Source organism: Heterodontus francisci, chromosome 34, assembly GCF_036365525.1.
Source record: "Heterodontus francisci isolate sHetFra1 chromosome 34, sHetFra1.hap1, whole genome shotgun sequence".
Classification (NCBI taxonomy): domain Eukaryota; kingdom Metazoa; phylum Chordata; class Chondrichthyes; order Heterodontiformes; family Heterodontidae; genus Heterodontus; species Heterodontus francisci.
The window spans coordinates 35,304,345-35,319,585 of NC_090404.1; the positions used below are offsets into that span (position 1 = coordinate 35,304,345).

General features: G+C 46.7%; 1 long non-coding RNA gene across 1 annotated transcript; it reads left to right on the forward strand.

The window, feature by feature from the left end:
• The first annotated feature begins 293 nt into the window (after positions 1 to 293).
• LOC137349374 (uncharacterized) lies at positions 294 to 14,732 on the forward strand. Its single transcript, XR_010969364.1, has 3 exons — positions 294 to 513; positions 11,028 to 11,151; positions 14,110 to 14,732. It is a non-coding gene; the product is annotated as an uncharacterized lncRNA (long non-coding RNA).
• Positions 14,733 to 15,241: the final 509 nt, after the last annotated feature.

Consider the following 15,241-nt stretch of genomic DNA (forward strand, 5'->3'; position numbering starts at 1 on the left):
AACTCCTGGCAGCTGCCTGAGGCACAGTCACGTTTCAGTCGATGAGGCTGCATTTGCGCATGTACCAGTGATGCATCACCTATTTGGTTACGTTGCCAGCAAACGCGTCGTTAATATATGTTCGCTGTTTTATACCATTTTATTTTTGAGTATGAAACATACTCCATTCTCCGTTTGGTAAATGGCAGCCTATACTGCCCAGAATGCCCCGCGCGCAGAAATACGGCCCATCTCCAAGCCAAGAACAGCAACACGCAGGCGTCAGAAGGCTCCGCCCCACGGAGTCCGCCTGTCTGCGCGGAGCGGCTCCCGGAAGCTGAGCGCAGCCTCGGGAACATGGAGTTTCAGCGGCCCTCAGGCCCCGAAACAGAGCCGCCGGGTTCGGCGAGAGCCCCGGGGGGTCAGAGGGGCAGCATTAAAGTGATGGTGCAGGGATTCCTCCATCAGCGCCGCCACTTCCCGGTTTCTTCTCCCGTTTCCACCGAGTCAGGAAGTCTGTGAGTTGATTGGCTGGTAAGTTTTGTAACTTTGTTTCCCTTTCTCCAAAGTTAGGAAGTTTGTCCAAGGAGCTGGAAATTAAACATTCCAGTTTTCATCAGAATAAGGGGCAGCTTCCTGAGATTTAACTGACACCAATAGAAGGGAAGTCAGTAGCCGGTGAGTCGTCTTTTTTTTAAGTATTGAGGTTTATTATTTATTGATTTAGAGTTACACCACTGAACCAGGCCCTTCGGCCCACCGAGTCTGTGCCGACCATCAACCAGCCATTTATATTAATCCTACATTAATCCCATATTCCTATCACATCCCCTCAATTCCCCAACCTACACGAGGGGCAATTTTCTTCTTCTTTTGGGCCTCCTTATCTCGAGAGACAATGGGTAAGCGCCTGGAGGTGGTCAGTGGTTTGTGAAGCAGTGCCTGGAGTGGCTATAAAGGCCAATTCTGGAGTGACAGGCTCTTCCACAGGTGCTGCAGAGAAATTTGTTTGTTGGGGCTGTTGCACAGTTGGCTCTCCCCTTGCGCCTCTGTCTTTTTTCCTGCCAACTACTAAGTCTCTTCGACTCGCCACAATTTAGCCCTGTCTTTATGGCTGCCCGCCAGCTCTGGCGAATGCTGGCAACTGACTCCCACGACTTGTGATCAATGTCACACGATTTCATGTCGCGTTTGCAGACGTCTTTATAACGGAGACATGGACGGCCGGTGGGTCTGATACCAGTGGCGAGCTCGCTGTACAATGTTTCTTTGGGGATCCTGCCATCTTCCATGCGGCTCACATGGCAATTTACAATCGCCAATTTACCTATCAACCTGCAAATCTTTGGCTGTGGGAGGAAACCGGAGCACCCAGCAGAAACCCACGCGGTCACAGGGAGAACTTGCAAACTCCGCACAGGCAGTACCCAGAATCGCTGGAGCTGTGAGGCTGTGGTGCTAACCACTGCGCCGCTAGTAGTAGCAAGTTTATTATCTAATAGTTATAGGAATTGCAGGGCTGCTCCAACCTCTGCAGTGAACATCCTGTGTAATAGAAAATAGAAAACATAAAACGTGGCAGGCTATAAATGAAGAGCGGGGCTCAAGGCCCTTACTTACCTGGGAGCGGAGTGATGACTAGCGGATCTGCGAGGAGGCTGATCAGGAGCAGCGACAGGCTGTAAATAAAGAGCGGGGCTCAAGGCCCTGACTTATATGGTATCGGAGAGACGACTGGCGGACCTGTGAGGAAGCTGATCCAGAGCGGCGACAGGCTCCATGTGTCTCTCGGCGGCGCTGAGACTCGAAAGAGGGAACAAAAGGACTTAGAGTGATATCGCGGGAAATTTTCAAGGTGACGGAAAGCGTCATAGACAGGAGTTTTAGAGAAGTGGTTACACCCAAACTGCAAGCAGATAGATGGGTGACCACTAGAGGGGGCAGGCAGTCAGTGCAGGAATCCACTGTGGCTATTCCCCTCTCCAACAAGTATCCCGTTTTGGATATTGTTGGGGTGGGGGGGGGTGGCCTATCAGGGGAAAACAGCAGCAGCCAGAGCAGTGGCACCACGGTTGGCACTGTTGTTCAGCAGGGAGGGACAAAGCGCAGAAGAGCAATAGTTATAGGGGACTCTATAGACAGGGACACAGATAGGCACTTCTGTGGACGTGAAAGAGACTCCGGGAAGGTATGTTGCCTCCCTGGTGCCAGGGTCAAGGATGTCTCTGAACGGACAGAGGGCATTGTGAAGGGGGAGGGTGAACAGCCAGAGGTTGTGGTACACATCGGTACCAATGACAAAGGCAGGAAGAGTGATGAGGTCCTGCAGGGGGAGTTTAGGGAGTTAGGTAGTAAGTTTTAAAAACAGGACCTCTCTGGTTGTATTCTCTGGATTACTCCCTGTGCCACATGCCAGTGAGGTGAGAAATAGGAAGATAGTGCAGCTAAACATGTGGCTGAGCAGCTGGTGTAGAAGGGAGGGTTTCAGATATCTGGACCATTGGGCTCTCTTCAAGGACAGATAGGACCTGTACAAGAAGGACGGGTTGCATCTAAACTGGGAGGGCACTAATATCCTGGCTGCAAGGTTTGCTAGCGTCATTCGGGAGGGTTTAAACTAGTGTGGCAGGGGGGTGGGAACCAGAGCAGTAGTACAGCTAGTGAAGTAAATGAGGAGGACATAGTAAATAAGGCCAGTAGGACGAAGAGGAAGAGCAGGCAGGGAGATGTTGCTGAGCACAGCGGGACTGGTGGTCTGCAGTGCATTTGTTTCAATGCGAGAAGTATAACAGGGAAGGCAGATGAACTTAGAGCTTGGATTAGTACTTGGAAATATGATGATGTTGCTATTACAGAGACTTGGTTGAGGGAAGGGCAGGATTGGCAGCTAAATGTTCCAGGCTTTAGAAGCTTCAGGTGGGATAGAGGTGAATGTAAAAGGGGTGGGGGAGTTGCATTACTGGTTAAGGAGAATATCACAGCTGTACTGCAGGAGGACACGTCAGAGGGGTCATGCAGCGAGGCAATATGGGTGGAGCTCAGGAATAGGAGGGGTGCAGTCATGATGTTGGGGGTTTACTACAGGCCTCCCAACAGCCAGCGAGAGGTCGAGGAGCAGATATGTGGACAGATTTTGGAAAGATGTAAAGGTAACAGGGTTGTAGTGGTGGGTGATTTTAACTTCCCCAATATTGACTGGGACTCACTTAGTGCTTGGGGCTTGGATGGGGCAGAATTTGTGAGGAGCATCCAGGAGGGCTTCTTGAAACAGTATGTAGATAGTCCAACTAGGGATGGGGCCATTCTGGACCTGGCATTGGGGAATGAGCCCGGCCAGGTGGTCGAAGTTTCAGTGGGGGAGCATTTCAGGAGCAGTGACCATAATTCCATCAGTTTTAAGTTACTTATGGATAAGGATAAGAGTAGTCCTCGGGTGAAGGTGCTAAATTGGGGGAAGGCTAATTATAACAATATTAGGCAGGAACTGACGAATTTAGATTGGGGGCAGCTGTTTGAGGGTAAATCAACATCTGACATGTGGGAGTCTTTCAAACGTCAGCTGATTAGAATCCAGGGCCAGCATGTTCCTGTGAGGAAGACAGACAATTTTGGCAAGTTTCGGGAAGCTTGGATACCACGGGATATTGTGAGCCTAGTCAAAAAGAAAAAGGAAGCATTTGTAAGGGCTGGAAGGCGAGGAACAGATGAAGCACTTGAGGAATATAAAGACAGTAGGAAGGAACTTAAGCAAGGAGTTAGGAGGGCTAAAAGGGGTCATGAAAAGTCATTGGCAAACAGGATTAAGGAAAATCTCAAGGCTTTTTATACACATATAAAGAGCAAGAGGGTAACCAGGGAAAGGGTTGGCCCACTGAAGCACAGAGATGGGAATCTATGTGTGGAGCCAGAGGAAATGGGCGAGGTGCTAAATGAGTACTTTGCATCAGTATTCACCAAGGAGAAGGACTTGGTGGATGATGAGCCTAGGGAAGGGAGTGCAGATAGTCTCCGTCATCTCATTATCAAAAAGGAGGTGGTGTTGGATGTCTTGCAAAGCATTAAGGTAGATAAGTCAACAGGGCCTGATGGGATCTACCCTAGAATACTGAGGGAGGCAAGGGAAGAAATTGCTGGGGCCTTGACAGAAATCTTTGCATCCTCATTGGCTGCAGGTGAGGTCCCAGAGGACTGGAAAATAGCCAATGTTGTTCCACCCAAGAAGGGTGGCAAGGATAATACAGGAAATTCTAGGCCGGTGAGCCTTACGTCAGTGGTAGGGAAGCTATTAGAGAGGATTCCTCGGGACAGGATTTACTCCCATTTGGAAACAAACGAACTTATTAGCGAGAGACAGCATGGTTTTGTGAAGGGGAGGTCGTGTCTACTAATTTGATTGAGTTTTTTGAGGAAGTGACGAAGAAGATTGATGAGGGAAGGGTGGTGGATGTTGTCTATAGGACTTTAGTAAAGCCTTTGACAAGGTCCTGCATGGCAGACTGGTGCAAAAGGTGAAGTCACAAGGGATCAGAGGTGAGCTGGCAAGATGGATAAAGAACTGGCTCGGTCACAGAAGACAGAGGGTAACAGTGAATGGGTGTTTTTCTGAATGGAGGGATGTGACTAGTGGTGTTCCGCAGGGATCAGTGCTGGGACCTTTGCTGTTTGTAGTATATATAAGTGATTTGGAGGAAAATGTAGCTGGTCTGATTAGTAAGTTTGCAGACGACACAAAGGTTGGTGGAGTTGCGGATAATGATGAGGGTTGTCAGAGGATACAGCAGGATATAGATCAGTTGGAGACTTGGGCGGAAAAATGGCAGGTGGTGTTTAATCCAGACAAATGTGAGGGAATGCATTTTGGAAGGTCTAATGCAGGTGGGAGGTAGACAGTAAATGGCAGAACCCTTAGGAGTATTGACAGGCAGAGAGATCTGGGTGTACAGGTCCACAGGTCACTGAAAGTGGCAATGCAGGTGGATAAGGTAGTCAAGAAGGCATACGGCATGCTTGCCTTCATCGGTCGGGGCATAGAGTGTAAAAATAGGCAAGTCATGTTGCAGCTGTACAGAACCTTAGTTAGGCCACACTTAGAATATTATGTGCAATTCTGGTCGCCACACTACCAGAAGGACGTGGAGGCTTTGGAGAGGGTACAGAGGAGGTTTACCAGGATGATGCCTGGTCTGGAGGGCATTAGCAAGGAGGAGATGTTGGAAAAACTCGGATTGTTTTCACTGGAACAACAGAGGTGGAGGGGCGACATGATAGATGTTAACAAAGTTATGAGTGGCATGGACAGAGTGGATAGTCAGAAGCTTTTTCTCAGGGTGGAAGGGTCAGTTACTTGGGAACATAGGTTTAAGGTGCGAGGGGCAAAGTTTAGAGGGGATGTGCGAGGCAAGTTTTTTTTTTTTTACACAGAGGGTGGTGAGTGTCTGGAACTTGCTGCCAGGGGAGGTGGTGGAGCAGATACGATAGCGACGTTTAAGAGACATCTTGACAAATATATGAATAGGAAGGGAATAGAGGGATATGGGCCCCGGAACTGCAGAAGGTGTTAGTTTCAGCAGGCATCAAGATCGGCGCAGGCTTGGAGGGCCGAATGTCCTGTTCCTGTGCTGTACTGTTCTTTGTTGTGATTGGTTGGGTAAGTAACAACTGTTAGTCAATTTCATTAGCTTTAAAAAATAAGGGGAAAGTTGTTTTTTTGTTTGAAAAAATACCGAGCGATAAAGTGAGTTCTAAGAGTGTGTTTTTTTTTAATTCGAGTAATTTAGATTGTCGTGGGTAGTGTTTGGAGTAGAACAAGCCACTCGTGTAATTAATATCTTTTGAAGGGAGTAACTAATTAATCTAAAGTTAAGTCATGGCAGGAGAGCTCAGCCCCATGATATGCTCCTCCTGCGCTATGTGGGAAATCCAGTGTCCCTGATGACCATGTGTGCAGGAAGTGGATCCAGCTGCAGCTACTGACTACCCGCATTATGGAGCTGGAGCTGCAGGTGGATTCACTGTGGAGCATCCGCGATGCTGAGGACATCGTGGATAGCACGTTTAGAGAGGTGGTCACACTGCAGGTAATGGCTGCACAGGCAGAAATGAGATGGGGGACCACCAGATGGAGTAGTAGGCGCAGGTAGTGCAGGAGTTCCCTGTGGCCATCCCCCTCTCAAACAGATAGACCACTTTGGATACTGTTGGGGGGAATGACCTCCCAGCGGAAAGCAGCAACAGCCAAGTTTGTGGTCCCACGCATGGCTCTGCTGCACAGCAGGGGAGGAAAAGGAGTGGAAGAACTATAATGATAGGGGATTCTATCGTAAGGGATACAGATAGGCATTTCTGTGGCCACAAACGTGACTTCAGGATGGTATGTTGCCTCCCTGGTGCTAGGGTCAAGGTAGTCACGGAGCGGCTGCAGGACATTCTGAAGGTGGGGGGGGTGGGGGCGTGGTACACATTGGTACCAACGACGGGGGGAAAAAAGAGGGATGAGGACCTGAAACAAGAATTTCGGGAGCTCGGGAGCAGATTAAAAAGCAGGACCTGAAAGGTTGTAATCTCTGTATTACTCCAGTGCCACATGCTAGTGAGTATAGGAATAGGAGGATAGAGCAGATGAATGCGTGGCTGAAGAGATGGTGCAGGAGGGAGGGCTTTAGCTTCCTGGATCACTGGGTCTGTTTCTGGCAAAGGTGGGACTTGTACAAGTTGGACGAACATCCTTGCTGGGAGGTTTATGAGTGCTGTTGGGGGCAGTTTAAACACATTTGGCAGAGGAATGGGATACAGAGTGGAGGTATAGGAGCGGGTGATGCTCAGTCAAATCTCGAAGAGAAACTGAGTCAGTCTGTTAGGCAGAGCAAATATAGACCTGTTAAGGCACAAGTGACAAATGCAAGGCTGGATTGCATTTATTTTAATGCAAGACAGATGAATTGAGGGCGTTGATTAGCACATGGGATTATGATATTGTTGCTATCACAGAGACATGGTTGAGGGAAGGGCAGGACTGGCAACTCAATATTCCAGGCTATAGAATCTTCAGGTGTGACAGGAGAAGGGATAAAAGAGGAGGTCGCATTGCACTGTTGATTGAGGAGTCAATTACTGCAGTAAGGAGGGATGATATCTGAGAAGGTTCTTCAAATGGGGCCAGATGAGTCAAACCTAAAAACAAAAAGGGGGCAATCACTTGGCTGGGAGTGTACTGCAGGCCTCCAAACAGTCAGGGAGAGATAGAGGAGCAGATATGTAGGCAAATCTCAGACAGGTGTAAAAATAATGGAGTCATAATAGTAGAGGATTTCAACTTACCTGATATCAACTGGGATGGTCTGAGTGTAAAAGACTTAAAGGGGGCGGAATTCTTAAAATATATACAGGAGACTTTTTTGAGCCAGTACATAGAAAGTCCAACAAGAAAAGGCGCAGTACTGGACCTAATCCCAGGGAATGATGCTGGACAAGTTGTAGAAGTGTCAGTGGGGGTGCATTTCAGGGATAGCGATCATAACTCTAAGAAAAAGACAAAGGCGGGCTGGAAATAAAAGTACTGAATTGGGGGAAGGCCGATTTCAATATGATAAAACAGGATCTGGCCAAAGTGAACTGGGAGCAGCTACTTGTCGGAAAGTCTACGTCAGACCAGTGGGAGTCAAAGAGGAAATAGTGAGGGTTCAGCGGCAACATGTACCCGTAAAGGTGAAGGGTAGGACCAACAAGTCCAGGGAAACCTGGATGTCAAGGGATAGCGAGGATTGGATCAGGAATAAAAAAGGAGGATTCTGGCAGATTCAACGTGCTGAAAACAGCGGAGGTACTGGAGGAGGATAGAAAGTGTAGTGGGGGGACAAAGAAAAGTAATTAGGAGAGCAAAGAGGGGGCATGAAAAAACACTGGCGGGCAAGATCAAGGAAAATGCTGAGGCATTTTCTAAGTATATTAAGGGCAAGAGGATAAGCAGTGAAAGAGTGGGGCCCATTAGGGACCAAAGTGCCAATCTGTGTGTGGAGCCAGAGGACATAGGTGAGGTTTTAAATGATTACTTTGCATCTGTGTTCACTATGGAGAAGGATGATGTAGGTGTAGAGATCAGGGAGGGGGATTGTGATACACTTGAACATATTAGCATTGAAAGTGAGGAAGTGTTAGCTGTTTTAGCGGGCTTAAAAGTGGATAAATCCCCAGTCCCAGATGAGATGTATCCCAGGCTGTTATGTGAGGCAAGGGAGGAGATAGCAAGGGCTCTGACATAAATTTTCAGATCCTCTCTGGTCACAGGAGAGGTACCAGAGGACTGGAGGACTACGAATGTGGTGCCATTATCAAGAAGGGTAGCAGGGATAAACCAGGTACTTACAGGCCAGTGAGTCTAACATCAGTGGTTGGGAAAATATTGGGAAAACTTCTGAGGGACAGGATTAATCTCCACTTGGAGAGGCAGGGATTAATCAGGGATAGTCAGCATGGCTTTGTCAGGGGGAGATCGTGTCTAACTAACTTGATTGAATTTTTCAAGGCAGTGACTAGGTGTGTAGATGAGGGTAAAGCAGTTGATGTAGTCTGCATAGACTTCAGTAAGCTTCTGATAAGGTCCCACATGGGAGAGTGGTTAAGAAGGTCAGAGCCCATGGGATCCAGGGCAATTTGGCAAATTGGATCCAAAATTGGCTGAGTGGCAGGAGGCAGAGGGTGATGGTCGAGGGTTGTTTTTGCGAGTGGAAACCTGTGACCAGTGGTGTACCGCAGGGATCGGTACTGGGACCCTTGCTGTTTGTAGTGTACATTAATGATTTAGATGTGAATACAGGAGGCATGATAAGTAAATTCGCAGTTGATACGAAAATTGGTGTCGTAAATAGTGAGGAGGAAAGCCTTAGATTACAGGACGATATAGATGGGCTGGTAAGATGGGCAGAGCAGTGGCAAATGGAATTTAATCCTGAGAAGTGAGGTGATGCATTTTGGGAGGACTAACAAGGCAAGGGAATATACAATGGATGGAACAAGGCAAGGGAATATACAATGGATGGGAGGACCCCAGGAAGTACAGAGGGACCTTGGTGTACTTGTCCATAGATCACTGAAGGCAACAGCACAGGTAGATAAGGTGGTTAGGAAGGCATATGGGATACTTGCCTTTGTCAGCTGAGGCATAGAATATAAGAGCAGGAAGGTTATGGTGGAACTGTATAAAATGCTAGTTCGGCCACAGCTGGAGTACTATGTACAGTTCTAGGCACCACACTATAGGAAGGATGTGGTTGCACTGGAGAGGGTGCAGAGGAGGTTCACCAGGATGTTGCCTGGGCTGGGGCATTTCAGCTATGAAGAGACACTGAATAGGCTAGGGTTGTTTTCATTCGAGCAGAGAAGGCTGAGGGGGAACATGATTGAGGTGTTCAAATTTATGAGGGGCATTGATAGGTTAGATAGGAAGAAACTTTTTCCATTAGTGGAGGTGTCAATAACCAGGGGGCATAGATTTAAGGTAAGGGGCAGCAGGTTTAGAGAGGATTTGTGGAAAGAAAATTTCACCCAGAGGATGGTTGGAATCTGAAAAGCACTGCCTGAAGAGGTGGTAGAGGCCGGAACCCTCACAACATTTAACAAGTATTTAGATGAGCACTTGAAACACCATAGCAGACAAGACTATGGGCCAAGTGCTGGAAAATGGGATTAGAATAGTTAGGTGCTTGATGACCGGCACGGACACGATGGGCCGAAGGGCCTGTTTCTGTGCTGCATAACTCGATGACTCTATTTACAGCACAGGAGGAGGCCATTCTGCCCATTGTATCTGTTCATCCCACTTTCCAGTTGTTAAGACCTCAGATTGTCAATATGAAAAATATGAGATATGAATCCCCAGACCACACTAATAAATTACACAAGATTTCACATTTTCAGTCTTTTGTTCTAATAACTAAACTAAAAGAAATCCCCAATTAACTAAACAGCACTTTGATTGTAAATTGTGGTGTCAGCTATTTCCAAAGATATTTTCTTGACTTATTCAACACTTGAATATCTCACACCACACAGATACATTACACAGTCCTTTTTGATAACAAAAGCCTTTGCAGTTACAAGTCCCAAATTCCTGCCAATGGTGGGGCTGTTCCGACCTCTGGAATGCACATCCTGTGTAATGTGTCAACTCCAGATAACCATTTGTGTAGGAAGTATCATTGGGGGAGGTGGTGACATCGGGGTAATGTCACTGGAACATGGGTTCGAATCCCACCACGGCAGATGGTGAAATTTAAATTCAATTAATAAATCTGCAATTAAAAAGCCATCTGGCTCATGAGATGGGAAATCTGCTGTCCTTCCCTGGTCTGGCCTACATGTGACTCCAGATCTACAGCAATGTGGCTGACTCTGAAATGCCCTCTGAAATAGCCGAGCGAGCCTCTCAGTTGTCAAGGGCAGTTTGGGATGGACAATAAATACTGGCCGAGCCAACAACACCCACATCACATGGATGAAGTTAAAAAAAGTTGCAGCAGCTCGAGCTCCGGTTTTCGGAGCATGAACTGCAGCTGGTGTCACTGCGGTGCAACCATGAGGTGAGAGATTTGTGGACAGCACGTTTATAGATATGGTCACCCTGCAGCTTAAGAGTATGCAGGGAGAGAGGCAATGGGTGGCCAACTGACAGTCAAGAAGAAACAGGCAGGGAATGCAGGAGACCCCTGAGTGCATCTCACTCTCCAACCAGTATTCAGTTCTGAATACTGATGAAAGTGATGGTTCATCTAAGGAGTGCAGCCAGAGTCAAGGCCATGGCAGCACAGTTGGATCAGCTTCACAGAGGGTCACAAAGCTGACTGAATGAGCAATAGTGATAGGAGATTTGATAGGGGAATACACAGGCGTTTCTGCAGTCGCAGATGTGAATCCAGGCTGGTGTGTGGCCTCCCTCAGGACAATGTCCAGCAGGGTGCATGTACAGTCATCCTGGGCCAGGAAGCAGGAGGAGAGAATGTTGTGAATTTCTATCCTGGACTGACAGTGATGGTTTTTGTAAACTCCTTTTACAGGGGCTTAGAAGCAGGGGATATGCAGATGGGGAATCTCGAGCCAAACATCACATCAAGATCTGACAGAGTCACTCGATACATCAGGACCTGAATATCATTGGCCTTTGAATGTGGAAGGAGAAAGGTTTGTCTGTTCTGTCTGTGGGAAAAGATTTCAGGTATCAGTGAGAGTGGAAAAGCACTGAGATACACAAAGCCCTGGTTAGACCACACCTGGAGTATTGTGTTCAGTTCTGGGCCCCACACCTTAGGAAGGATATACTGGTCTTGGAGGGAGTGCAGTGTAGATTTACCTGAATGATACTTGGACTCCAAGGGTTAAATTACGAGGAGAGATTACACAAATGAATCATAGTCATTACAGCACAGAAGGAGGAAATTGATCTTTTTGATTCCATTCCACTCTCTGTCGAACAATCCAGTCAGTCCCATTCATCCACTCTATCCCTGTAGTCCTGCAGGTTTATTTGCCTCAAGTGCCCATCTAATTTCCTTTTGTAATCATTGATCGTCTCCACTTCCACCACCCTCGTAGGCAGTGAGTTCCAGGTCATTACCACTCACTGTGTAAAAAAACTGCTTCCTCACATCCCTCCTGTATCTCAAAACCAGAATCTGTGTCCACTAATCCTTGTATCATCAGCTAATGGGAACAGCTTTTCTTGGTCTGCCTTATCTAAACCTGTCATCATTTTCAACACCTCTATCAGATCTTCCCTCACTCTCCTTTGCTCCAAGGAGAACAACACCAGCTCCTCTAACCTAACCTTGTAGTTAAATTCTCTCATCTCAGGAACCATTCTGATAAATCTCTGCACCCTCTCAAGGACCTTCACATCCTTCCGAAAGTGTGGTGACCAGAACTGGATGCAATACTCTAGTTGTGGCCTAACCAGAGCTTTTTAAATGTTCAGCATAACTTCCTTCCTTTTGTGTTCAATACCTCTATTTATGAGGCCCAAGATCCCATTTGCTTTGCCAGCTGTTCCCTCAATACATCCTTCCACTTTCAGTGATCTCTGCACATGAACCCTCAGGTCCCTCTATCCCTGCAAACTCTTTAGAACTGTACCATTAAGTGTTTGTTGCCTCTCCCTATTCCTTCTGCCAGAATGATTCACCTCACTGTGAGGGCTGTAGTCCCTGGAATTCAGAAGATTAAGGGGTGATTTGATTAAAGTTTTCAAGATATCAATTGAAACTGATAGGATAGATAGAGAGAAACTCTTCTCCATCACCTGCAGTACTCGGCAGCATCGTCTAAAACATGGAGCCAGAACTTTCATTAATCCACCCCTGGGCCCAGTGAACCTGAGCATTAATCCACCCAGGCTGAATGTGCACAGAATTACAGCCCAGAAACAGGCCGTTCAGCCCCTCTAGTCTGTGCTGCTGTTTATAATCCACATGAGCCTCCTCCCAATCTAATTACATCATCCCACCCTGCCCTCATATCCCTCTATTCCCTTCTCCCTCATAAATGTATTGAGCCTCCCCTTAAACACATCATTGTTATCACCTTCAACCACTCCACATGGCAGTGAGTTCCACATTCTCACCACTCTCTGAGTAGAGAAATTCCTCCTAAGTTCTCTATTTGACCTGTTAATGTCTGTATTATATTGCTGCCCCCTTGTTCTGACTGACTGATAATTTTAAAGACCTCTATCAGATCTCCTCCTCGTCTTCTCTTTTCCAGAGAAAGGATCCCCAGCCTGCTCAATCTTGCTGGATAGTAACATCCTCTCTGGTGACATCTTTGTAAATCTATTCTGCACTTTCTTCAGTCTTCAATATCCTTTTTTAATCTGGAGACCAGAACTGCTCACAGTCCTTCTAAGTGAGGTTCTCTATACATTTAACATTCCCTCCCTGCTGTTACATTGTATTCCTCGAGAAAAGAACATCAGCTCTTTCTTTGCTCTCTTATCCACTTGTGTTGCTCCTTTTGGTGATTTATGTGACTCTGTTCCCAGATCTCTTTGCTGCTCTGCTCCATTTAAGTTCTTACATTCTAACCAATAACTGGCCTCCTTATTCCTCCTCCCACAATGAACCAGCTCACATTTCACTGTGTTGAATTTCATTTCCCATTTATCTGTCCAGTCTGCTAGCCTGTTTATGTCTTCCTGGATTTCAATGCACTCCTCCACATTATTAGTTCTATCATCCAGTTTGGTGTCAACTACAAGTTATGAAAACATCCCTCTAATTCCTGAGTCCAAATGTGGGTGAAGAACAGAATTCCCAGTGTACTTCACACTATAGTTGATGTCCCGGGCACTCGGGTTTCTGTATAATTTATTTAATAATTTTCTCCATTGTTTCTCTGGCCCTGATCTCAATGGGATGACACAAAATCATCCATTCAATATTTGGAGCTTTCAGTGGAGGATTCATTACCCAGGACTCCCGTGATAAGGGTCAGTCCCTTTTCAATGACCACAGGGGCCCGGTGTATTGGCGTGGGATCGAACAGTGCACTGAGCATGGCCAGCGTAGGTAATGGAGATGGACTGAGATGGACCAGGTGGATCGGGAGGCGAGAGGAGATTGTGGGTGCAGGGGAGGAATTGGAGCCGTGGGTGGGCTGGGAGGCTTCATATACACCTGGGGTAGGCCAAGAGGCCCTGTGTTTACCTCATGGTGACAGGCCCGGGGGAGAGGGGTCACTGGCTGCCATCTTGGACAGGGTGGGGTCAGGGTGCAAGCACAGCCATCTTGGTGAAGGCACAGAGAGCAAACAGGACCTGACAAACTGTTTCCAACTGGGTCCGAGTGCCCAGGAGATGGAACATCCTGGACAATAGGGTTTTCAGCAGCTTCACCCACTCTCAGGCTGCATGTGATGTTTGCAGCCTTGAAGAGTCCATGGGCCATGTATATATTCATTGTGAGAGGTTACAGCCCCTGTATCGTTACCCGAAGGGGCTGCTTCTCAACTTAGAATCCTGGAAATTTACAGTACGGAAGGAGGCCATTCGGCCCATCGTGTCCTCGTTGGCTGACAAGGAGCCATCCAGCCGAATCCCGCTTTCCAGCTCTTGGTCCATAGTGTGATGATCCTGTATTTTTTTTCTAGGAAGAATGCAGTGTGCCTTTAAGGCTGGAAAAGGAACAGTACTGCTTTAAGGCAACAAGCTCCAGAGACTGAGTCAAAGAATGTATTCTCGTTGCCCCGGGATGCAGCCACTCAGAGACTGAAGATCGAGAGATGCATTGTTTCCAATTGACATTTGAAACTAGTTGAAAAAGTAGCATTTGAGACACCGTTAACAGAGACAGACACAGATTATCATCCAGCATATACTGAAGGAAAAGAGAGCTCCCTCTTGGTTTATTTAAACCCTATTTATTATACTCTCAGAATTCTGATGTCAAGCCAGATTAATTTCTAAAAAAAAATATCCAATTCCTTTAACTACTGAACTGTAATTGTTGAAATTTATCGCTGGAGAAGAACAGCATCAATTCAACTGCTGAACTAGACTGTGGACTGTTCTACTGTTGAAGAAACTTTTATTTTCTCCCCCCATCACACGGCTGTGAGGACTTCAAGCAACATTGGACTATTCCATATAGGAAGATTTCACTTCGGCAGGAGCATAAATATGCAAAGTCACTATTTTTTCTGTTTTAACTATTTATATGTTAGTATTTAAGAATTTAGTTTTTCTAATTAAACAGTTAATTTGTTGATCTAAAGACACCTGGTTTGGTTAGCCTTATTCGGGGGTTAATAGATGGTACAATTTGGCTGGATCTTTAATTTGGAATGTTTAAAATGTCAGGCGATCTGTGAGGGACGGGACTGAATCAACAGTGCGTTTCTCCCACCACTATCAAAATTGGATATTTTGACTGGGGGGCTTTGACTTGAGCGGTCGGTCGTAATAATACCCTTGTAGTTTAGGGCACTTCACGTGCATATCCAAGTACTTTTTTAATTGTTGTGAGGGTTTCTGCCAGGCAGTGCGTTGCAGATCCCCACCACCCTCTGTCTGAAAACATTTCCCCTCAAATCCCTTTTAAATTTCCTACCTCTTTCTCTAAATCTATGCCCCTGGTTATGGACCCCTCAGCCAAGGGGAATAGGTCCTTCCTATCCACTCTATTTAGACCCATCATCATTTTCTACACTTCAATTCGGTCTCCCCTCAGCCTCCTCTGTTCCAAAGAACACAACCCTCACCTATCCAATATTTCCTCAGAAT